Source organism: Ceratotherium simum, chromosome 7 (assembly GCF_057802395.1).
Source record: "Ceratotherium simum simum isolate JZ-2026a chromosome 7, ASM5780239v1, whole genome shotgun sequence".
In the NCBI taxonomy this organism is placed as follows: Eukaryota; Metazoa; Chordata; class Mammalia; order Perissodactyla; family Rhinocerotidae; genus Ceratotherium; species Ceratotherium simum.
The window spans coordinates 64,472,637-64,498,894 of record NC_141906.1 but is presented as its reverse complement, the minus strand read 5'-3'; the positions used below and the strand labels follow the sequence as shown (position 1 = coordinate 64,498,894).

Below are 26,258 nucleotides of genomic sequence, written 5' to 3'. Positions count from 1 at the left end.
ATCAGCCAGATTCTCCTTTCTAGAGTTACACAAAGCAGGCAGTTAAAGCTCCTCTCCAAGTAGGTTCACAGCCTTCTACTGGCTAAGCTCCCTCCACCTCTCCAAAAACCACAAAAATCCCTAACTTCTCCCTAGGTTTAAGGAAATGAAAATCTGATCCTCTGTTGCTGGAATCTTGGCGCTTGCCTGGATCTAAGGAGAATAAAACACATTCTCTCTTCTCACAATCCCTGAGATCTCCAGGTGCCACTCATTCGGCTGCCTTGGTTGTGGTATCATTGTATACTGTTTCATATAGCTGTAGCTATTTCATTTTCAATGCTATATAGTATTCCACTGGTGAGTATAGGTTATTTATTCATTCTACAGTTGAAGGACTTTGGGGTTATTTCCAATTTGGGCTACTATAAACAATGCTCTGCAAATATTCCTATAGATGTTTCCTGGTGAACATGGGCATGCATTTCCCTACAACAATGTAGTGTGCTATTCCTAGGGATCTCTAAGACTTTTTCAGGGATTCATGAGGTCAAAACTTTTCATAAGACATTATTTGTTTTTTTCACTGAGTTTACATTTGCACTAATAGCCCAAAAGCAATGGTGGTAAAACTACCAGTGCCTTAATATGAATCAAGGCAGTGGCACCAGACTGTACTAGTAGTCATTGTATTATTCACCACAATGTACCACAGTTTAAAAAAATGCCTGTTCCATTAATAATGTCCTTTATTAAGCAGGAAAACTTATTAATTGTATTAAATCTTGACCATTGAGTATATTTTTAAAAATATTCTGTGTAGCATCAAAAAAATATCAAGTATGTAGGCAATATTTAAGAAGGGAAAGACTTCTACAAGGAAAATTCTGTAACTTCATTGAAGGATATTGAATAAGACTTAAACAGATGAAGAAATATGCCCCATTCATAGATTAGAAGACTCAATATTGTAAAGATGTTAATTCTCCCAAAGTTTATTTGAAGAGTCAATGCACAGAGATTGCTGACATTGTTTTACGTTTTTGCAAAACTCTTTAACGTCTGGCTAATGGAAGAGAGCTTAATTCTTAGGTGGCTGATATTCTTTGATGCTATTATGAAAGGTGTCTTTCATAAATTTTATTTTCTGTTAGCGGCTGATACACAAAAATACTATTTAAAAATTATTAGCTTTGTATCCAGCAAACCAATGCTAATAGTTTAACTGTAGATTCTTCTGGATTGTCTAGGTGCACAATAATTTCTTCAGTGAATAGTGACAGTTTTATTTCTTCATTTACAATCTTTGTACCTTGCATCTATTTTTCTTACCTTAATGCCCTGGAGAGGATCTCTAGCACAATGTTGGACTCCAATTGTTGTATCAGACATCCTTGTCTTATTCACCATTTTATAGATATTCTTTACCACATTGAGAAAGCACCATCTCAGAGAGCCCTGAGCAGTCTCACTGCCTCTGCCAACCTACTTACCATCACACCCAGGAAGAAACACAGCAGCCGCAGCCAGCCCCAGCCACCATCATGGCAACCATGAGCAGCGAGGCCGAGACTCAGCATCCCGCTGCTCCCACCCTCAGCACAGCCTACCCCAAGCCTGGTGCCACCTGCAGTGGCCTAGGGAGCTGTGGCCCTGGTGGCCTCACTTCCACAGCATCAAGAAAGTCATCACAAGGAAAGTTTTGGGAACAGTAAAATGGCTCAATGTAAGAAATGGATATGATTTCATCAACAGGAATGACACCAAGGAAGATGTATTTGCCCACCAGACTGCCATAGATAACCCCAGGAGCCACCTTTGCAGTGTAGGAGATGGACTGTGGAGTTTGATGTTGTTGAGGAGAACCAGGTAGGGAGGCAGCAAATGTTACAGAGGCTGGCGGAGTTCCCGTGCAAGGAGCCATATGTGGCAGACCATAACCAGATTGACTACCCACGTGGTAGGGGTGCTCCTTGCGATTACAGCAGAATGACCAGAACAGCGAGAGTGGGAGGAGGAATGAGGGACTGGAGAGTGCTCCCAAAGGCCAGGCCCAACAGTGCCGGTCCCACCGCAGGACACGGTGCCCACCCTACTACCTGCGGAGACCCTATGGGCGTTGACCACAATATTCCAACTCTCCTGTGCAGGGAGAAGGGATAGAGGTGCTAACAACCAGGGCGCAGGAGAGCAAGGTAGACCAGTAGGACAGAATATGTACCAGGGTTAGAGACTACCGTTCTGCAGGGGCCCTCCTCACCAAAGACAGTTGCGAAAGGACAGCGTTGAAGAAGATAAGGAAAACCAAGGAGAGGGGACTCAGGTCAGCAGCCCCCTCCACGTTGGTACCACTGCAACTTCAATTACCGACGCAGACACCCAGAAAACCCTAAACCACAGGATGGCAAAGAGACAAGGCGGCCGATCCACCAGCTGAGAATTTGTCAGCTCCAGAGGCTGAGCAGAGTAGGGCTTACCATCTCCACCATCATCGCGTTTAGTTACCCAAGAAGAAGAAACGACCATGAAATTCCAGCAATAAGAAATGAGCAAGAGACTGGAGCAGGAGACTTTAAGTGCTTGATCTTTGCCTGTTGACCAGATAACTAGAACTATCTGCAACATTTATACAGCTTGGAGTTTTTGTTGTTTTTATTGAAAGGTGTCTCTTTTCGGTAATGACAAACTTTTTTTAGTTTTGTTTTTCTCAATACATCTTTAAAGATTTTAAAATTGTTTTATGTCTAGTCAAGTTGAGATTTTTAAGAATCTCATTTTAAATTTGTAATAAAAGTTTACAACTTGATTTTTTTCAAAAAAGTCAGCAAACTGCAAGCACCCATTATAAAGGTCTTTAATAATAATAGTAGTAATACCAATAATAAAAGAAAGCATCCTCTCTATTTCTATTCAGCTAAATGATTCTTCCTTAAAATTATAAACCAATGTTGCATTTTGTGAAGATTTTTTCACATCTATTGTTGATAGCCATGTGATTTTTCTCCTTATCCTATTAATAAGGTAAATTACCTTGACTGATTTTTCTAATGTTGACTCAGCCTTGCATTTCTGCATTACATCCAACTTATTCGTGATCTATATCTTTCTATAAATTGTTGGATTCAGTTTCTAAAATTTTTTTGTAAATTTTTACATATGTGTTCATGAATGAGATTTGCTTATAATTTTCCTTTCTTTTAATATTCTGTCAGGCTTTAGTATCAAGGTTATGCTTAAGTTGGGAAGTGTCCTCTTATATTTTTATTCCTCATGATTGTATAAAGATTCAAGTATTTCTTCCATTAATTGCTGATAGACTCACTGGTGAAATCATCTAAACTTGGAGTTTTACATGGAGGAATATATATATATATTTACTACTAATTCAATTTCTTTAATGCTTGCATAAAATTTTTCAGCTTTTCTCCATAATTTATTTATTTGAACTCTATTGATGGAAACATTAATTGCTTTCAGTTTTTACTATTACAAAGGATACTGCAATGAACACATTTATACAAGCATTTCGCAAATTTGTGTGTATCTTTACGTTTTTAATATATTTTTATAAGATAAATATTTACAAGAGGAATTGCTGGGTCACAAAGTATGAACATTTTTAGGTGTCTGTGTCTTAATATCAGACCATTTCTTTCCTGAGGAAGCAGCATTAGATTGAGAAATGCCCTCTGTATTAATTATTTATTGTGGGTAACACATTACCCCAAAACTTGATGGCTTAAAACAACAATAAACATTTATTATCCTCATAGTTTCTGTGGGTCAGAAATTTGGAAATGGCTTCATTGGGTGGTTCTGACTTGAGCTCTCTCATGAGGTGGTCATCAAGATGTTAGCCAGGGCTGTATTGTGTGAAGGCTTGACTGAGACTGCAGGAGCCAGTCCAAGATGGCTCACCTATGTGGCTGGCAAGCTGGTGCCAGTCCTTGACAGAAGGCCTCAGTTTCTCCCCCAATGTGGGCTCTCCACAGGCTGCTTGAATATTGTCACAACATAGTGGTTGGGTTCTCCAGAACAAAATGAGAGAGAGAGAGTGCAATGCCTTTTGAACTAGCTTTGGAAATTACACACCATCACTTCTGCTACATTCCTTTCCTTAGGAACAAGTCACTGATTCTGGCCCACATTGAAGGGCAGGGGAACTAGACTCCACTTTTTGAATGAAAGAGCATCAAAGAAATTGTGAGCATATTTTCAAACAATTGCAGCCTCCCTCTAAGCCTAGTTTAAGTGGATTGATCTCCTTGGCATAAGCCTTCAAAAATATGTTTCTGAGGAAAAGTTCTCAGTGCACTGAAGTCAGCGAGGCAAATGGGATCAGCTGGCGAGAGTGTGGAACTGGGGCTACAAGCTGTCAAGCACCTGCTGTCGTTAGTGTCCAGTGTCCTTAGTGTCCTGGCTGCTATCCAGGCTCAAGACTTATGTCTTAATTATGTAAATGGAGCGATTATGCCATCAGGGGCTCTGGTAAGCTAATTACTAAACAAGAAATCAATGCTGCTGAAGTCAAGACTAATGAATCCCAAGGCTCCCAACACTCTGACTGTAATTGCAATATTGAGGATCTTATTTCAACAGACCATGCCAGAGAGCTTGGAGGGAAGATGGTCCTTCTCATGATGATTTATTCATTGACGCCCTATCCAGGCTTCCTTTTCTCATCGATGCTAAGGGCTGGAAACAATCCCTAGCCACCCCTTTCCCATTTCATGGCCACCTCTGCACTTACCCAATCAGCCTGCAAAAGCTCAGGCTCTGGGAAGTGACCATATGGATTATTGTGGCCAGTTCCAGCGGTGAGGGAGGGGCTTCAGCCAGAACATCAGCTCAATTAGATGTGACATTTGCATCTGGAGGATCAAGGCAGGGTGAGAGGGTTTCACTAGGACCCCTTTCTCCCCAACTCTCTGCTTTTCATGAGATGTCTGATTGGCCCTGACAACGGACAAGACTCGACAGAGAGGTCTCTTGACCCTAAAGACCCTGGAGGCACAAGAGCGCCTACGCTCCCCATTGTCCACCCTTTGTTCTCCCTCACTTCAACATCACAGGGCTCTGGGCTCTGTCTCTCTGGCTTTATGTGGCTATTTTCCCTTTAATTCCAAATTGCCTGGTCTCACCCTCAGCTTTTATCCGGTGCTGCTACAAGAAATAGCCATGTGCCATCTGGCTCTGCAATTATTATAAAAATACTGTCGAGGACCATGACTGGTACATTTGCAACAAGATGATGAGGGGAATTTGTCTGGTGTCCCAGAATTGTGGCTAAGGTCCAAACCAAAGCAGTGGAGAAGAGGCGCGGAGGAACCCTGCATTCTATAGAGACTGGCCAGGAGCAGAGCCAGCGCATCCTGGCAATATGACAATGTGGTTTGAAAACCACAGGTTGCAGAACCAGCCTACCACCTTCAACCCGCACCCCATCCTGACTCCTCGGTTCCTCCACTCTTTTTTATATAAGCAGACGACCAGGGAATGTGGGGAGATGGCACCAGAGCTGCCAGTCTTACAGTGTTCATGATGATGGGCAATTTCCTTTTCTTCCCATGGGAAGACATACGTGATCACAGAGACCACTGGCTACTTCTGGTCTAGAGATTTCTGTAAGAGGCCTATGGAAATGGCCCATGCAAGCAGAGGGAGAAGGGACTGTAGAGGGCCTGGGAAGGAAGGACTGGAGGTACCCCTATCCCAGTTCCCCTTACTCCCTGGAGAACACAGAGGAAGTCCACAGCCTTTCCTGTGGCTCTACCTAAAGAAGCATGGAATGAGAAGGGTCAGGAGCTATGGGCTGCCCAAATAGTTGCCACAAGTGAGGAGAGTCTCCATCCAGAGAGGGTTGGGGGCCATAGCCCAGACTGAAGGAGGACTTTGCCACCTCCTCTCTGAGTGGGTCCTTGTATGAGAGGAGACCCAGGATGAGTTGAGCATTGCTCCAAAATACCACCCCACCTTCCACGTGGAGACTACCACTTCAGCAGGGTCCTCTAGCCTCACATGGACCAGACTGAACCAAGCCAAGATCCAAGACACCACCTCACCACTACTGGCCCTCAGCCATGCTGAGATGCCTCCCACCTCCCCACTCCTCCTTCCTGCCTCTAAGCCTCGAAAGCTAGACCCAGAAGAGGGAGGAGGAGCAGAAGTGAAAAAAGCGACCACGTTGCTCACTCCTTCTACCTCCGGTACCTAGAGCGACAATCTTCCTGGGGCTTGTTGCAGGGAGGAAGAGCTTTGATTCAGATATGGATTTGGAGTTTTAAACTGACTGGACTGAGTTTTTAATAACTGAAAGTGACAAGAACATTCACTTTCTGCCCAAAATATCATTAAGTGATGGGGAAAAGGGATTCAACAGAACATAGTAGAAAGCAGTGACTGGAAAAAATTAGCTTTTGTGTTTATACCCCACTGAGTTGAGACTCTTCAATAACCCACTACACATCATTGCAGTCAATGCTCCCTAAAGAAAGGCCCGTGGAGGGAAATTATTCTCAGAATTTTTTGCAAGGCTATCCGGGATGTGAGGAATGAGCGTGTTCACACACTGTGGGAGTTAAGGTAAATTATGATGGCCTTTTGAGGGATCACTTTGGCAATATATTTTATAAGCCTTAAAAAGTGCATACTTTTGACCTAGTAGTTTTATTCTTAGGAATATACTTATTTATTGTTCGATTATTATGGAGTACCAATTATGTGCCAGGCACTGTTCCAGGTACATTGACCAAGACAGACACGATCCCTATCTTTATGGACATTACGTCTTGGTGAAAGGGAGAGGCAGGGAAGCAGGCTCTTACAATAGAGCTTGATTCCTGCTCTAGCAGAACGAAAGGCAGGTGATGGCGGCCCCCATGAGAGGGACATCTGACTGAGTCTGTGGTTATGATGATGATGGCAGGGTGTCAGGGGAAGATCATCTGAGTAAGCAATGTCTAAGAGCTGAATAGGGGTTAGCTAGGCAGGGGATCACAGGTGGATGAAGAATGTCCCAGACAGCAGGAAGAGTGTGTGCAAAAGCACAGAGGCAGAGAGTATGGCATGCTTAAGGAACCCAAAGAAGTTCAGTTTGGCCAGAAAGAGAAGCAAGAGTGAGGGGATGAGAAGGAGGGAGGCAGAAAAGGGAGGCAAGGGACCCTAAGGAAATAATTCTGGGTGCATACCAAGACTCACCAAAGCATCATTCTTGATTATGATATCTGAAGCTCCGAGACAACCTAGGTGTCAAACAATAGGTTGGTGTCACCAGAACAATAGAACACTACACAGCCGTGAAATGATGCTGTGGAAGAAGATTTATTGACACAAAAAGATGTTCAATGTTATATTGGCAAATAAAAAATCAGGATATAAAATAGTGTGTAGTATGTGTTGTTATTGTTGTTTTGTTCGTGCCCATTGCATTGATTCCAGCTCCTAGCGACCCTGTGTACAGCAGAGCAGAACCCTGCTGGTCTTTTTGTGTGTGTGTGTGCCATCCTCTCATCTTCAGGTGCTGTATCAGATAATGCTCCACTGCTATTCATAGGGTTTTCACGGCCAATTTTTTCAGAAGTGGCCAGGTCTTCTTCCTAGTTTGTGTAGTCTGGAAGGTCCACTGAAACCTATGGCTGATATTTGAAATACTACTGGTACTTGAAATACGGGTGGCATAGCTTTCAGCATCACAGCAACACGTAGCTGCCATAGTTTGACAACCAACAGAGAGACGTTTGGTGTGGTTCCCTGACCGGGTAATGAATCTGGGCTTCAGCAGTGAGTGCGCTATATCTTAGCCACTAGACCACAGGGCTGGCTATGTATAGTATGGTCTTATTTTTATTATAGAAATTATACAAAAATAACAATATTTATCTCTGGGTACTGGGATTGGAGGTGAATTTCATTCCTTCCTTTTTGTTCAACTGTGGTGTCTACTGTAGTGTATCTGTGCACAAGTACGGCTTGAGTAATAAGGAAGGAGTGAAACTTATGAGAAGTAAAATCACCAAAATGTAAACTTAAAAAATTTGGTGCCAGGAAAATCTTAGTCTCCCTGTTAATCATGAAGAAATTATTCAAAATTGAGAAAAGGAAGTTGATGTAAACGCAGCTGACACGGAATATCAATTTTAACATTTATGGGCTTCAACAAATTCTGCACGCTCATGCAGACTGTCCACCCACACGCATGCTGCCATTCCCAGCCTCGTGCAGGAGTGGCTGGGCCCCAGGCAGCACCAGCTTCTTACGGACGTCCCCAGTTCTGGCTCCACCTCCTTCTTATCTTTGTATAATAAGGCTATGTTCTCTAGTTTCATCTCAGATGCTTCTTTCTATTTTTTTAAACAGCTTTATTGAGGCATAATTGATATACAAAACACTGCACATATTTACTGTGTTGATGAGTTTGGACACATGCGTATCTGCAAAACCAACCACAACATTCAAGGGAATATCCATCACCTCCAAAAGTTTCCTTATGCTTCTTTGTGGTTTATATGTGTGTGTGTGTGTGTGTGTGTGTGCATGTGTGGTAAGAACACTTAACATGAGATCTACCCTCTTAATAAAATTTTAAGTGCACAATACAGTACGGTTAGCTATAGGCACTATACTGTACAGCACATCTCTAGAACTTATTTATCATGCATAATTGAAACTTTGTACCCACTGAAGGATTTGCAAGCAGATAAGCCTATAACTTTACACTAAAGTTTATTCAAGGCCTTATGAATTCCAGGGAGTCACACAGCTTTGTCCAGGAAATAGGCATCTTCTGCTGGGCCTACTAGAGTGGCCCACTTGCACGCACACACATCCAGCATTATGAATATACACCAATGTCTTAGGGAGGCTTGTACGGTTGAGGGTAGAGAAGCTTGTGATGTGCTCTCTCCTCTTTGATAACAATCCTTGCGTTAGTTATCAGATTTCCTTCTTGTCCTGCATGCCTGTAATCTGAAACTGTTGATGCTCAAATATTAGGGTGAAAGAGGAGCTCTTCAGAGTCAGCACTTTGAGTTGAGTCTGATCCTTGGATATGGCGCTTCTCCAGCCATGTGGCCCCTCTGTCTAAAGCAGACCAATCTCCTCTCTGTCCCTTGAAAGAAGCATGTGGTCCCCTTGTCCATTCCCGTGTTCATGCTGGTCCTCTTACAAAGAATTCCCTATCTGTACCACTTCTGGTTTATCCACACTGATCTGTCACAGCCCAGCTTAAGTCTCATCTTTGTGAAGGCCTCCCCAATGCTACAATTTATGTGTATCCAAACTCTATGAGCTGCATGGAAAGAGCATGGATTTTGCCACTGGAAGCCCTAAGATCCAATTGTGACTTCACTACTTACTAGTTGAGCGATCTTGGGAAGTTTACTAACCTTTAAGAAATTCAGTTTTTTTCACTGAAACGTTGTGAGGATTGCAAGATGTTATATTTTAAGGCCCTTAAATTACCAAAATTACCTGTATTTAACAAGCATTTATTAAGCACCAACCGTGCAACCAACATTAAACTAGACATTACACAAATGCTAGTTTTGTTATAACACTCAATAATCAATAATTTCTTCCAGGGAATTCAGCAAATAACATCTGCTTTGTGCTTCTATGTTTCACCTGTGAATGTCTTGTTAATTCTTTCACATTATCAAATATTTATCAAACCCCTACTACAAGCGTAACGGGGATAAAATGGCGGACAAGAACCTGCCCTCCTGTAGTTGCGTGGATACAAAGGGGAACTTTTGAAGGCTTTCAGCAAGGCAGACTTGATGGGTTTTTTGTCTTTAAAAATATCACATTTTTTCCAATTAGTTGGAACTTTCTTCCTTTCCTTGCCTAGCCAGTCCTCCCATTCTTTATTTCTCAAATTTGATGTCACCTCCTGCAGGGATATTCCCTGACCTCCTAGTCTGGGTTTCGTGCCCTCCCATGTGAGCTCTTCATGTCCCTGCACAGCTCTCATCACGCTGGATTGCAATTGTCTGGTTGCCTGTCCATATGCCCCTCGGCCACGAGCTATATGAGGCGACAGAGCTCATACCTGCCTCTCATATTTGTGTCCAGCCAGAGCACAGAGCAAGTGCTCAGTAAGTATTTGCTGAAAAAATGGTGACCCTGGCAAGAGCAGTTTCAGGGAAGTAGTGGGAGCAAAGCTAGACTACAGTAAGATGCAGCAAGAATGAGAGGTGAGTCCTTGAGACAGTGAGAAGACACGCCGCTTCTAAAAATCTTACTTGAGAAGAGTTCGAGTGAGAAGGGCAAAAGCTAGAAGAGGACACAGGGGAAACTGAGGGTTTGTTTTGTAAGATGGGAGAGATTTAAATATATTTAAATGGTGACGGGAAAGATCCGGATGGAAGGAGATTAAGCCATAGTAGACTGTATTAGTCAAGTACTGCAACAATAATGCTGCCTGATAAACAACCCCCAATCTCAGTGGCTTACAGTAAGAATGAACATTTATTTGACTCACTTATGTGTCTGCAGGTTGGCTCTGCATGGTGTCGCAGGTCTGCATATCTGGGTCTGCTCCTTGTGCTTCCATCCTCCTTGGTCCAGTGAGCTAGCCAGGGCATGTTCTTCTCACGGTGTTGGCAGAGACTGAAGAGGGAGGATCAGAAATGTGCAAGGTCTCTTAAGGCCATGGCTCAGAGCAGGCACATTATGACTTCTGCCCACATTCCACTGTCCAAAATATGTCAAATGGCAATCTCAATCTCAGCATCAATAGGGCAGGGAAAAAGCACTCTGCCCACGGTGAGTGTTTTTATTAACTGTGAGCTAATAATAGAGAAGTATGCATGTCTGAGAAAGAAAGAGAGAGAGAGAGAAAGAAAGAGAATATGGAAATAATTGATGAGGTGGATAACTTGAGGATTGAGGATGGCAAGAGAACAAAATATTGGCATATTGGCAATACAGCAGTTCAAATGATAAAACATGGAGTCCAGGCTAGACAGACAAGAATGAAAAGAAAGTGGAGGCTGACAAGGTGAGTGAGTACAGGGATCAAGAGTTGCTGATGAGGCTGAAGATGAAATAGCGTACAAGGAGCTGAGTAAGAGATGGTTAGGTAAAGGTTGAAGTCTGAGAGTGAGGCCTTTGAATTGAAAAGTTTTGCAGTGGAGAAGTTCAAGCTGCTGACCAGACTGGGGCTGTGGCTATGAATAGCTGAAGCAGAGAGAAGGTGAAGGTAACTAGAGCTGAGCTGATCGAAGGACTGGGAGGCCCAGGGCTTGGATGGGTGGTCACACACACAATGAAATCACCTAGGGTTGCAGCAGGGTGGAGCAGCAGGGTGGGGATGGAGGAGACTGTGAGGCAGGATGTTACCGGGGGACCTGGAGAAGACAGGGATAAGGAGGAGTAGGGATATGGGCCTCAGAGGCAGGGCCTTACACAGAAGTAGTGGCAAAATTTCTAAAAGCAGCATCAGGGAGCAGGGAGGATGTCATCCCCAGCTCCTGAGAGAGACATTTCTGGGTTGTGGAAGAAGGAGTAATTCTTAATTGAGAAGCCTGTAGGGGAAGGAACATTCTTGGGAAAGAGCCAAGTTTCAGTTAAGCTAGAAAGAGAAGAGCACTTCAGTTGAAGAGTTTGAGGGAAGAGGAAAGTTGTTTTATTGCCGCGTTGGTTCTACAGGAAACCATGGGATCTCACATTGTGGTGGAGGAAGCCCAAGGGAGTGCCAAGGGGAAAGACAGCATGGATGTGAGGCATGGCTGGATCAGTTGGGGAAAGAAAGTGCCAGGTGTTTCCAGAAAGAGGGAATCTAAAGCAAGGAGAGTTAGTTTCTAAGACTCTCACCATGTGGGAAAAACAATAGATGTCCTGGATGAGCAGCCCTAACTCACTAGAAAAGCCCTTAGGAAATGCTTAATAAAATGAATAAATGTCAAAGAAAGTATTGGAAACATGAGCTACCTTCTCCTCTAATAGAAAGGGCCATGGCTCTAATCTTGGTCCAGGCAAGGGAAAGGGTCAATAGTCTGCTATGCTGTAGTAACCTGACCCTTATTGCTTCCAAAGCTTGGGAATTATCTGCCCCAAAATTTCAAAACCTCTGGTTATGGGTTTTGATTTCTCACTAATCTTTATGGGGCTTACCTTGATAATTAAATTATGCACAATATTTACCAGGTCATCTTCTCCAATTAAGATGATAATTAGCTTCCATGTTCTACCAGGTATTTACCAGCCTCTCTATGAAAAAGGGCTTAATGAAACAATCAGGACACATAATCACATTAACAGTGGGGAGCCCATGGGGAGGATTTGAAATGTCTAATAGAGTGGAGAGTAATGGGACTTCATGGCAAACACAGACCCAGGACTGACTGTCACAGATCCAACGGCACTTGAAGGAGAGTATGGGCCAGCTGGAAAGACTGGGCACTTTATACCACGGCAGGTCATTGAAACAGGAAGATGGTGCACGCAACAGTGTGGGCAACAGGCCTTGATACAATGATGACCAACAACAACAACTTCTACTACCAATACTATTTGTCAAATGCTTATTGTGTGTAAAGCATTGTACCAGGGGATCTACAAGCATTATACCAATTCATACTTACTGAAACCTTAGGAGGTAAGTGTTACACTCGGCTATATTTTACTGACAAAGCAGCTGAGGCTCAAAGAGGTGCAGTAACTTGCCTAAAGTCATATGGCTAGTAGGTAGCAAAGCTGAGACTTGAATCCTGGTTGAGAAGAGGCACACTCTTCCATGTGGCAGGAGACTCATGTAAAGCAGAGAGGCTCTGGCTACAATGGTGTCTTCCGCTAAGACCATGTGGCTGTCACAAAAATGGCTTGGACCAAGGGAGGCAAGTATATGGCATATGTACTGCCTGTCACTCCCTCCAGTTCTCCCCATGCCCGACATCTCTAATTTATCATGAGACTCTTCCCCACTGAGCACAGATGTGGCCTCATAATCTTTCTCACCCCAGCACTGCAGGCAGCCACTAAGTCAATCAGAACTGACATGTGAGATGAAATCTCTTTGCCATCCCTGAGTGTGTGCTACATGAAAACATGAGTAAAAAGCACTGGGCTTGGAGTTTGAGGGACCCGGCTTGAATCCTGGTTCTCCCTTTTCAAGCAACTCCAGAACCCGTTTCACCATCTGTGACATCTGAAGTGTTGTGAGGATTAAATTAAACGTCAACGTGAGAACCACAGTGTCTGTTGCAGTGGAAGTCCCAGGGAAGTATTTGTTTTCTTTTTTCACAAATGGTGATCAACACATTCAGACTTGGATCAGGGGCAAGGGTAGGTTTCTCAAAGGCTTAGAAAACTCCCTGGTGGAGAAAGGCAATGACAGAAGAGCCTGGATCCCAATGCATGGAGAGTGGCAAGGTCCAGGGGCAAGGACCTGCAGTGACGTAAGTGACTGATGTGTTAAAGAGCAGTCCAGCCAGGTTTGGAGGGAGGCCTCACGGAATAGAGAGGGAAGGAAGCCAATTCTGGCAGATACTGAGAATCCCTGGGCCAGGCCCAACCTGGACACAAATCCCAACTTGTACCAGCCAAGGTGAGCCAGGCAAGTTGACCTGAGGTGAGGCTTCGGTAATTCTGGGATAAAGAATGTATGCTAGACAAACAGGAAGTGTCTTGCTTGGCCTTTTCTTTATTTTCCATTCAGGCTGTGTTTGGTTTTTCTTTAATTTTCTAAAGTTGCAAAACATCAGATTCTTCTTTATTGACCTGAGGGGAGAGAGGACTGTCTACACCAAAAAGGAAGGGGGTGGGGGGCAGTCAGAGTGACCTGGATGCCAAGAGTGGAGGGCAATGACCATCTTGGAGGAGAATGAGGAAGAGCCATATGGGGCTGGAGAAGCCAGAGAGGGGACCCCTTGGGGGTGTGGAGAGGAGGTGATGAGGGAAGCCATCGGCAAGAGACAACAAGGTCTTCTTCTGCCTTTGATTCTAGTCTCCTTCTGTCAGATCTAAGTAGGCAGCTGCATGTCCCTCTTGAGTCCTGGTATCCTGCAATCTCATTTACCCCTTCCAGGTGTTGACTTGGAGTTGATGGAGGTGGGGGAGGTCTAGAAAGAGCCCCTAAAAGGAGAGGTTAACAAGTCAGGGATCCCAGCTCAAAGCACTGGATCTGGGCACCAGGGTAGATCCTGTGTCTTAGGGAGAAGGAAGGAAACCAGGACTAGGTTCCAGTTTAGGGAGAGTGTATTAGGCTCTTTTGATGGAAAGAATTTGGGGCTTTCTTGGGTAACCTTGAGTCAGTATATACATGTGTGTTTGGGGTGAGGGAAGAAGTGTCATAAAGAAGAACATGGAAATGGAAATAAGGTTATTAAAAATCTCAACCACATGGTCAGGCATCAGGGGTATCAAGGAGGGCTTAACAACCAGGCCTTGCAAGAACAGGAACTGAAGTCCTACTGGATATTGCAGAGACCAGAACTGGGAGACTGGATTAAACCCAGGTAGCTCTAGGTTTCAGGACAGATCATCACCCTCAGCAGTTTCATCTTCACTGAAGTATTTTCTACTCTCATGTCTGCCTCTTTGTGTTTATCTCCTTCTCAGGCTATGGACCAACCCCCTCACTCTAGTCATATTTTTGGCTTCCTTGTAATTTAGTTTACTTATAAATATCACTTACTCATGGTTAATCATGGTCCTTGCCTCCCCCTGATCTTTCTCTGCATCAGTTTCTGCTTCCAATGCCGACTGAAAAATTCTCCCTAGAGAATCTCATAGTTCAAATTCCTCATAGAGAAAATCTAATTGGTCCAGCTTATCATAACTGTCTCAGTTGAGAAAGAACTTTTCAAGTCAGACCAACTCATGGATTGGCTGTCCTGGGTTGTCCAACTATGAGAGGAGCAGTTCCTCACTGAAGGCAGCCCAGGACTACGCATCTGCACTTCTGGTCTGTGTCCTCTCTCTGTCCAGATTGGAAGCTCCTGAAGGGCAAGGCTTGGACACTCCATCCTACATCAGTCAGGGATGGTCCTGAGGACTCGGGGGCGGGAGCTGAGTCTAATAGTGGGGGTCCAATATTCCCATGTATGGAGAGCGAAGGGAAGTAGAATCTGGGCAGGAGAGCCAGGGGCCGGGCAGTGTCAGGCAGCATTAGTCAGCCAAGGTCAACCCCCGTCTTTATCTGTATCCAGGTGTCTAGGTAGAGAGAATGGGTGATGTTGGATGACATCTTCCCAAACTTCACCTTGCCCAATGGTAAAAGGAAACTATCCCTCATACTAAAGGTTTAAATAATATCCTAGAGCCATTAGTTAGGCAGGAAACTTATTTCCTCCACACTGGATTTCTTTCCAATGTGGAAAGTGCCTTTCAACTGCACATCTGGTCTGTCTTATCTCTGTCCAGATTGCTAAAGTCTGGTCACTGAGCAGTGCTCAGGCCAAACGTGAATGGCTCCATGCCTCCACGGTGCCCATCCAATTCCCACAAAGGCTCTGTAGTCTGAGACGGTCAGATAGCTGGTGGTTACATCGCTGTACACTTGGCTTGGGAGGTTAATGCAGCAGGAGACAGTAAGCTGAGAGGAGTCACCTGGCACAAGCCAGAAGGTGCAGTGCCTTAGGCTGCAGATGAGTGAGGGCAGGCCTTAAAGGGTTTGGGAGAGGGACAATGTAGTCACATCTGCATTTGGATGGCCCTCTCTGGATGCTGGGCCGAAGTTGAATCTAGGGGTAAGTCTGGAGGCAGAGAGAGCAGTGAGGAGGCAACCGCAATGGGCCAAGTGAGAGACGACCAGGGCCCGAGCTAGGCAAGAGTGCTGGAGAGATCTGGTCCTACAGAGCCCAACAGGGAGCAGCCATGCTGAGCTCCCTGCCCCTGCATCCACCGCACCTGGCACGGTACTGGGAACCCTCCCCAGAAGGGGTTGAGGGTATTGCTGCTGCTACCTGCTCACTGCAGGGTAGCTTTCCCCAGCTGTCTGGCTAAGCAGTAATTTGCCCTAAACTGTCCTTAGGACTGTCTTGGTTTTAAGCAGATGATATTGCCTATAGGTAATTACAAGATTATCTAATGGGCTCAGGGAAACCCAGGTACTTCTCATGTTTCCAGCTTGAGTGGCAAAGAGGTGAGCCAAGACCCTGTGGGAGGGCTTGCTGGATACTGCTGGGAGATGGGCAGTTCGAGGAGGGATGAGGAAGGATGGCCAACCCCCTAGCTGGGGAGGATGTTCCCCATGAGAGTCACAAAGAGAGAAGGAATGCCCATGGAAGCAGTGGGTTTACTCCATAGTTTCTGCTAAGTCACCTGCCTGAGAGGTCAAGCACATCACTAGCAATAGTAAATCCCAGTTACGTAGCACTTCCAATGGGCTAGGCATTCTTTCTCAAAGCGCTCCCATATACAGGATCACATTTAACCCTCACAACAACTTTATAAATTATTATGTACATTTTACAGATAAGGAAACTGAAACTTAGTTAAGCAACTTGTTCAAAGTCACAAAGCTAGGCAATAACGTACAACTTTTGGAGCCTTCCATGAGTTTGGTCATCCCAGCACAATAGACCCCTGCAGCAGGTATGGGATAGAACTAAGGAGGGCAAGTCAGACGGGAAAGCCAGTCGCCTGGCTCCGAGAGAAGGTCAGGAACATGGACAAGGAAGCTGCTGCTCCTGGACTTGTGTGCTCTTCCCTCTAACGCAAGCAGAGCAGTTCAGTCGGGGCTGGCAGACTGGTGGGGTGGCTCCTTTCTGTACCATCTGTTTGAGAAGAAGGGGTTATGCCCAAAGCAACAGTACGTCAAAGTACACAGAGGGCCAGTTACGTCTTGGGTCTCATCACTTTCCTCAGCTTCCTCCTTCCCTCTCTGCTACCTCCTACCTCTCCTCTATTTCTCTCCTCACCCTCCCTCCTTCCTATATCCCAGTGCCCTAGCATCAAGATATCTACAATATCCAGCTACTATCTCAAAAGCCCTGACCATCCAACTCAGTCCAGTTGAGCACACCCAACCAGCCACCATCTGTCCAGTCTCTGGACATTTGGACCTACATCTGGACTGTTCTCTTCCTGTGCCTCCAATTCTCCCCATGCCTATCCTCATCAAAACTTCCATACCTTGAGAGCTTCTCAGCTGGGAAATTGAAAATCAATCAAAATAAACCCACTCACACTAAGTTGAGTATAATAGACAACTCACCTTTAAGCCTTCAGGGTGTTTGTTCATTAAGCCAAATGGATTACTAATAGGAGAGACTTCTGTTAACAAACATTTGCTGAACATCTGCCCTGAGATGGGTTCTGTGCTGGGGGGCATGCAAGACTCAAGTGAGCCAGAGGATCTCACTCTTCAGTCAAGAAGACAAGAACACAAATAACAATGCCATGAATGTCACGAAGAGGCATATGACTTTATTAAGACTGGGGAGGGGCATCATGTCTGAGCAGGGTGTGGGAGATCAGGAAAGGCCTATGGATGCAACTATTTGAGCTGGGCCTGGAAAGACCAGAAGGAAGCAGACATATACATGTGGGGGTGTATGCCAGGCATTTCAGACAAAGGGAGCAGTGTGGGCATAGCCCTGGAGGTGGGCCTGGAACGTGTATCCAGAACACAACGGGCAATTCCAATGCGTGAGAAAGATGCTTCTGCTTGAGAGTAGGCAGAGAAAGGGATTTCTTTAAATCCCATCCCTCGGTTTCTTACTGCATTGGAAGGACCTGAGATTTACACTTGCTTTTTCTCCTCTTCTCATGATGTCCGACCCAGTCCAGTTCGTCCCTCACTGGAAGAAGGGGCCAGATGCTGTTTTGTCTTTCTCCAGTCTTATCTAAGGGCTTGCCTTGAATCACCACCCAGCAACTCAGCTCTAACCTGACCCTCCAAATCTGTGGGCAAACTCACCTGTCATCAGATCTATGGGGCCCCAGAGAACCACTCCAATCTTTTCCCGTGGCTCCTTTTCTTTCCCTCAAGTTGACCCCCCCCAAATACTTGGTTTCTATAACTGTAATAATAATCCTCCCTCTGAATAACTTATCTACTGTTTATGCCTAAGTACCATGTGGCACAAGAATGATATATATAGCACTAAATGTGTCAGATTAACTTTGCTCAGAGTTTTGCTTCGTTACAACACCAAACTTGATTCATGTACATTGAGTATTTAGCCTCTCCATGCCTCAGCTCCCAACATATGTAAAATGAGGGGTATGGATTAGATTAGTGCTTCCCCATCCGGCCAGTGCTCAGAAATACTGGTTGGCCTTTTAGAAATAAAGAATCCTAAACCCGCCCTCTAAGTTCTGATCTAGTAGATCTGAGGTTAAGTTGCCAAATCTGTATTTTTCTCTTAGTTTCCCAGGTGTTTCTACTGCATCCATCCAAGGACTGACATTTGAGATACACTCTGGGGTAGATAATCTCTGTGACCCTTTCCAAAACTCATTTATTCATTGATTCATTGACCGCAGAGAAGACACTAGCCGAGATGAGGCTGGGGAGAGGCAAGGGACAGATGTGGCAGACTTAATCCATTTTAACAAGATTAGAATTTATCTCAAAGGCAACAGAAAGACTTTGGAGGGTTTTAAGCAGGGGTGACAGGATCAGATTTATGTTTCAGAAGCAGCATTCTTATGAGTGTGGAAGATGGGCTGGAGGTGGGAGGCTGGGGAAAAGGCTTTGGAAATAATCTGCCTGAGACGCTGATGGAGACCTGAATGGGAGTGGTGGCAGCGAGGGTGGAGAGTGGACAGATTTGTGTGGCATTCAGAAAGTAGAACGGACAGAACTGAGTGATTTCTTTTTTCCTTTGATCTGGGATAGTGTGGATTATTGCTGTTGTTGGGCTCTGCAGGCTTCCTCCCTCCCTAAGCTGAAGAACCCCTCACTGTGTGGTTCTTGATCAGCTCAACAAGAGGCACAGATGCCCTAGATTTTGACGCAAGAACTGGTGACTCAGAGAAGCAGGGACAGCGGAGCATCCATTCTAGAGGCAGTGCAAGTAGCCACAACTTTCAGTCTCCAGAAGCAGCACAACAGAGTGCCAGGGGGATGCCAGTGTCTGATGCCAGCAGCGGTGGCTGTGCCATCTGGTGCCCTGTGTTTACTGGCAATAACTGAGTTCTCACTGGACTGCTGTGTGGGCTTGATTTTGGTTGAAGATCTAACAGTGTCTAGCTTATTCGTTCCTGCCTGTTTTACAAGCGTGGTTCTCTAATCTCCCCTGTGACCGTGTGAGCTACTACGATATTTTCAATGAATTCCTTTTCTGCTCCAACTGCCTGAATTGTTTGTTTCTTACGTCCACGTTCCCTGATTGCTACCCTGTCTGTGTGGGAGGCAGAGAGGGCATGAGCAGCTGGGTATAGTCCTCAGTCCTCAGGCAGAGGAGCAGGTCGTGAGGAAAAGAATCCCAAATGCTGCTGGTTGGCTTAGAGACTAAATACACCTCTGCTCCTGATTTGCTCCCGCTCAATAAAGATAGCTTGGATTGAGCTCTTCTTCACTATTCAGAGCTTTCTCTGAACTGCGCCACTCCATTCAAAACCCCAGTGGTTGAATAGTCCTTGCGCTGCAGACTATCAGGAAACCATCATCTTGGCCTCACTACGTGTGTCCATCTTCCGGAAGGGGCAGCCCTTTAATAACCTTCCAGTGCTCTCCCAAATTCATGATATTCTTGACCTCCCAAGACTATGGAAAGGGAAATGAGACCACAAATGAGAATGTGCTTTATTGTCTATGGAAAGGGCTGAAGAACCCTAAGACAGTACTGATGGTACCTCCCTAAACACAACTTTAGTAGTTCTATATAAATTGATTGCTTTCTAAGGTCAATCACTTTTCCACATATTTACCTGGTAACTTCCAAGATGCTTTATTTTGTTTTCACATATATGGCATGTACAGTGGCCACTGGAACACAATATTTATATATTTTTTATTGTAGTAAAATATAATTTATCATTTAACCATTTTAAGAGTACAGTTCAACAGCATTAAGCACATTCGCATTGTTGTGCTATTATCGCCATCGTCCATCTCCAGAACTTTTTCATCTTCCCAAACTAAAACTCTGCACCTTTTAAACACTGACTTCCTATTCTCCACTCCCTCCTGTCCCTGGAAAGTACCTCTCCACTCTCTGACTTCTCTAGTTACCTCATATAAGTGGAATCATACAGTTTTTGTCCTTTTGTGACTAGATTATTTCACTTTCAAGTTTCCTCCGTCTTGTAGCATGTGACAGGATTTCCTGCTTTTTTAAGGCTGAATAATATTCCACTGTATGTACAGACCACACTTTGCTTATCGATTCATCCATCCATGGACACTTGCATTGCTTCTGCATTTTTGCTACTGTGAATAATGCTGCCAAGAACATGGGTGTACAAATACAGTGCATATTTTTATGACCTCTTCCCAAGTAATTAAGCAAAATCGTAATATGGATAATTGCACTTTAATTTTTCTGTTTTGTAACTCTGAAGAATTGTATAATAGACTTGCTTAAAGTGGGTCACACCCGTATTCTTTATTGTTCCCAAATAGGAAGATACAAAGAACATCTACAAATGTCCATTTCACACTGATGTAGAAAAGCCCATTATAGCCTACAGTGAGAAACCACTCCGTAGGGGTGACTTACACATGCAGGTGTCAAAACCCTCAGGTGACTCTCTCTGCCCTGCTGCCTTGGTCAGAGAGTGTACCTGAACCTCTCTCCTTTTAGAAGGATCCTCTCCTTCTCCCCCCTCCTTCAGGGTTACCCGCCTAACCTTCACTAGCTTATTCTGACCTGGGCCTGTGGATCTCTCAGCAACAACAGTAACCAAGAATTCTGCACCTCTCTAAGGTTTTTGGCAGTTTGAGAGAAATAATCAAGTATAAAAAGGGTGTGTTCATTTTCTCTTTGCCCCACACCTCTTCGGACCCAGAAGGATTGCCACCTTAGTGTTCTCAGAGTCATTTGCAAATGGGGTTAGAACAAAATGACAAAAGAGAGGAAGATGAGAAAAGAAAAATTCCCGGAGCTTGGAAATAGGGCTCAGGTTTCATCTGCAAAGTAGGTTAAGAATCGAGAGTTGGAACACCACAAAGACGGTGTCTGCATTTCCTTCAGCACTTCTCTAGTTGAAGTTTTCTGTAAGAGCAGAGAAGGGGCAAGATGTATCGAGCACCAATATGTGTTGTCTGGCATTTGCACTTAATCTTCATGATAACACTGCAACATGGATTTCTATCCCTATTTTACCACTGAGGAAACGGAGGCTCAGAGACATTCAGAACCTTCCCAAGGTCGTGGAGTTTGGACGTGAACAAAGTCCTGTGTGACTCCAATTCTGCTCTGATTCTGACTCCTTCCATGACGACATTTCCTTTATTTTCTGCGGAATAATTTTCACAAGGGGGGTTGTGACGGTCTGTGTCTCTCTCTCTGGGGGTCCATCAGAGTTTGACAGAGACCAGCACGGGACTCTGCTATCCAAGTGCCAGCCATGCCTCCTTCTCCGCCTCAGAGGCAGTTCTTGGGGCACAGGAAGTTCTAGATCTTTCTTATTCTCTGTTGGCTCTGTCCTGTTTCCTCATTACTGTGGGCCAACAAAACCCCCACCTGCCTCAACCCATCTTCTACCCCTAATACCCATGACCAACCATTTGCTCACCACTTTTAACACTAAAAGGGGTAGAAATAAAGATTTAGGTTGCACATCAGGAAGAACTCCCTGACTCTGAGGCTCTAGAACATACAGATGAGAAACTCATAAAGGCTGTTGTGTCCCCTTTCCAGGAAAAGGGCCACCCTGCCCCTGCCCTGCCTACTTGGACCGGGTACAGTTCTGCCTGGAGGCAGGGGAGGCACCGAATGACCTCCAGAGGGCCCTGGCAGCCTGGGAGGCAGGGAGCCTCTGGTGCAGCCGCCTGCTTGGCCACAGATGTTCCCTGTCATCAATCACTCAGTGCATCTGTTTGCTGTGCCGCTTGTTTAAAGAGCGAGGTGTTGGCTAATTGAAAACTAAAAGATCCATCCGTCTCGCTCACAGCCAGCATGAAATCCACTCAGCCATGCAAGATTAAGGCAAAAAAGGCAGTGCAGAGCTACAGTGTTCTTGGGCTGGTGCACCCCGTGGAGGTCATCTTGCCCCCTGAGTGAGCAAGGCTATCCGCCCCACCTTGGAGCAGCCGAGGGTCACCCATATTACACTTGGGCTAACACTTCCTCATCTATTATCCTCAATGCAGCCTAGAGAGAAAGGTATTTTTAGCCCCAATTTAGAGATGGGGAAACTGCGGCTCAGAGAGATTAAACAATTTAGCCAAGGTCACACAGCTGGTAGGTGACAGAGGCAGGACACCAATCTAGGTGCTCTAATTTGTCAGGAGAGGGGTGGCCCATCCACTGGGTAGCTCTGTCTTTGACCCATGTAGAGGTACTGAGCTGGGAGGCACCACGTCCTTCCTTAAGTGGATTAAACCTTGGAAAGAATGGCCTAAGGGTAGACGAGGGGGAAGACTGAAATTTCAACCATATCTGCAAGATTTTGTTGCTTTAAAAGCAAATATGGCAAAACATTAGGATTCCTGATTGCTGTGCTATCTCCCTATCAAGCCTGCCAGAGGACGCAGGACAGTCCAGATCCACATGATAGTGCCAAAGGCAAGGGCCAGGGGAAAAGGCCCGTCTCCCTCTCTCCCAGTTCCTCCAGAGATGGCTGCATTTGAGAGAAGTACTGGCCTGAGACTCAGGGGATGGAGGACTGGTCCAGAGCTGGATCTCTGTGGCATCCGGGAGGGCACTCCACTTCTCTGGGCCTCAGTTTCCCCTTCTAGAGTGTTGGGGGGGTGTTAGATTTATGCTAAGGTCCTTGCCAACTCTAATTTTCTATAATTGTGTGGGTCGTTGGAGGAAATACAAACTTAATCTTTGTGGCCCAGAGTGGCTTGATTCCAGCCAGGATGGACTGCCCTGCTATGCACGGTCAGTCAGTCCTTTGTCCTGTCTGTGCTGTTCCCTCTGCCCAGAATGTTGTGCTGCCTTCTCCCCCTTGGGAACTGGTATTGTTTAAGCCACAGGCGCTGTGGTATGTTACAGGTATTATCTGAAGGTCTCCACTCTGGATTGGCAGGATGTGAGAGCAGGGGCCTGGTTTTATTCCTCTCTGTGACCCCAAAATCCGACATAGAGCCCAGCAAAGGGAGGACAGTCCATAACTAATTGTTGAAGAAAGAAGGAAGGGAAGGAGAGAGAGGAGAAAGGGGAGAGGAAGGAGATTTCTCTGCAACCCAAACGACCCCTGAGTGGAGGATGGTAGCAGAGGAGCCCTCACCACCACCTCCCTTCCCTTCCTTCCCTCTCCCCTGCCTCGGTTTGGAGTCAAAGGTGAGCTGGAACCCCAGAGGCCCCCTTTGAAAATCCATCTCAGGTCAACTCCAAGCAGGCTTTCTCCAGGAAGAGCCAAGCAACAGAACTGACCACAGGGGTTCCAAGACCAGGAGTCAGAAAACGAACCCTGAACTTCTCCTCGTAATGCGACTCCCTGGATGAGTGGTGCTTCCCCCAACCCTTGTCCTCTGGCCCCTCAAAGGAGGGAACAGACAAGCAGGTGATGACAACGCTTGACTACTAGCAGCCCTGCATATACAGGGTGTTACTTTGTGGGGGGAGAGCACAGTGGGCAGTTGACCCTCAGTTCCCGCCTAAGCTCCGACCAGCCACAAAGCCAGGGATGGCGGTATCCCCCACCCCCTTGCCTCTCCCCCCAGACCCTGGTGCGCGGAGCCCGCACACATCTGAGCAGCGGGGCGGGGCGGGGCGGGGCGGGGCGGGGCCTGTCCCCGGGGCGGGGCCCTGGGGCCCCCGCAGCCAGGGCGGCCCCGCCCCCTCCCTCCCGCGCTCCCCGCGCTCCGGCGCCGCGGAGCTGTCCAGCCTCAGTGCCGGAGCCAGCCGCCTCGCGCGCGCACCGCGCCGCCTCCGCGCCTCGTCCCTGCGCCGCACGCCCGCCCCGCGCCCGGCCCCGCCCCGCCCCGCCCCGCCGCGGCCGGTCCACTGCGCCCGGCGGGCCGGAGCCGGCCAAGCGGCTGCCCGCCGGGGCTCTGAGCGGCGCGGCGGGGCCGGGAGCCAGGGACCCGCCGAGGAGAGCGGCGGCCCCTGACGGCTGCCGGAGGGGCGGCCGCGCGTGGATGCGGCGGGAGCCAGAAGCCTCGAGCAGCCGGCGCCTTCTCTGCCCCTGGGCGCCCTATGGCTTGAAGGTAAGCGCCAGCAGGATGGAGCGACAAGCGGCCCGGGGCCGAGGCAGGTCTCAGGGAGAGGAGGAGGGAGCTCAGAGGGCGGTATGGCCGGGACCAGAAGTTTGTCCGGCCACTCCGGCGCCGTCTGCCCGCGACCGCCCCGCCTGCAGTCGGGCTCTGCACAGACTCTCCGTCGGGCCGTTTGCCTGGGGGGCGACTGGAACCCAGCGGCTGCCGTCCCCTCTCCCTCCGTCTCGGCATCCTTCGCGCCGCCAGGTCGGGAATCCTCGCTCCGGGCACGAGCGGGCGGGGCTGGGGCAGCCTCCCCGCGGAGCTCTGAGAGCAAACCCCGCCGAGCCGCGGCTTCGCAGGGTGGCCGGCTCCCGACGATCCCGGGAGGGCACTTGCCGCCCAGCACTCAAGCCCGGGACCCTAGGGCGTGTGGCCAGAGTTTCCGACCGCCCCGGAGGGAGAAGGGTTGCTCTTGGCAACTCTGCATTTGTGCGACCTGAGACTTTTCGGTTTCTAAGGACAGAAGCCAAGGATGGGAGAGAGGCCGGTTCTGGCTCTACTCTCCCACTCCCTAATGTGTTGGCCGCTGTCCTTGGTCCTGAATTGACGTTCTCCTTCGCCATCTTTCCGTTTGAGACCCAGTGGAGGAGGGAGGCTGGCTTTTCAGACCCATCTCGACCTGGGAATGGGGGTGATGGTGGGAGCAGTAGCGGAGGGTGACTGTCCGACTCTGAAATGGACCAAGAGCCCCGGTGGGGCGGTGTGCAGAGACAAGCGGCAGCTCTAACCGCCAGGCAGAGTGTGTCCCCATCCCTGTTTGCTGCGCACAGCCTGTAAGCGGTTCCTCTTGAAGAGCAAAGGTAAGAGGGTGCGTGTGTGTCTACAAAACAGGCTTCACCATGGACACAAGCCACAGCACTGCAGCTCCATAGGGAGCTTTCTCTCAGCCACAGGGAAGCTGTCTGAGCGAGTCACTGTTGTCCCAACTGGAACCCCACTACTTTTTGTGCCTTTTGCTAAGGTTGGTGAAGTGCAAAGCACTTTGTGGATCCCTCTCCAGTTCCTTCTGCAGATCCAACCATTTCTGGATTTTGACCAGGCTACAAACACTTCAGGCTAATCCTTGCTTCTCCCCAAGAATTAGATGTTTAGAGATTGTTCCCCCTTCAGATGCAAAGGCTCTGCTTATCTTTGATTCATCCTGCAGCATTAGGACCACTTGAAAAAGAAATCATTCTTCTCGTCTTTCCCCTGTTGCTGCTGTATAATGAGGGTGGACACAGAGAGAGGATGTGGTGAATGTGACCAATTGCAAGAGAATCAGTGAGGTGGTTTGCTGGCTCCCACCCCCTGCCTTTGACTTCTCTGCTTAGTGTTCAAAATTCCTCGTATATGTGATGGAGTGCGGGGGGGGGGGTGGTGGTGGTGTTTGACGCTATGTCTGAAATCAGACATCTGACAGAGAAGACATTTGAAAGGGTTAGAACTAGGGTCAAGTGAAGGCCATTGTAGCCCCAGCCTTGCTCTCTTGAAGAATATTCTGAGTTCCTTCTGAGTTCATCCCCTGCACAGCCTGGGGATGAAAGGTGCCTGGAAAATGGAGGGTTCTGATTTGTTGTAGAGGTCTGGGACAGCATTTCTCTAAGGCTGTTTTTCATTTTAATGTACTCCCTGCATCTGAATCACCTAGGAAGCTAGTTCAAATTGCATATTTTTGATTTGTCCGTGAAGAACTGCTAAATGAGAATCTCAAGCTGTATCTTAGGAATGTATATTTTAACAATATTTCTGGGCTATTTATGTGTATACTAGGTTAAGAAATCACTTCTCTTAAAGTTCATTCTTCTCTGACTAGGGGGGCATGATTAAGGTCTTTAATTGACCCCCCTTGCCTCCTGCAGTTAGACATGTTAAATTCTTCAGGTGTCACACTGTTGATGGAGGGACCGTCCCCTTGATTCAATCCCTTTGCTGAAATAAAGGATGCAGCCTAGTCTCCTCTCCCCCATGCTCCTCCTAGTCTTTTCTTTTTTCTAAAACAGATTTTGGCCTCTCTAATAATCACCAATACAGC

General features: G+C 46.7%; 1 pseudogene; it reads left to right on the top strand.

The window, feature by feature from the left end:
* Positions 1-1,532: 1,532 nt before the first annotated feature.
* Positions 1,533-24,096, top strand: LOC101388570 (Y-box-binding protein 1 pseudogene; annotated as a pseudogene).
* Positions 24,097-26,258: the final 2,162 nt, after the last annotated feature.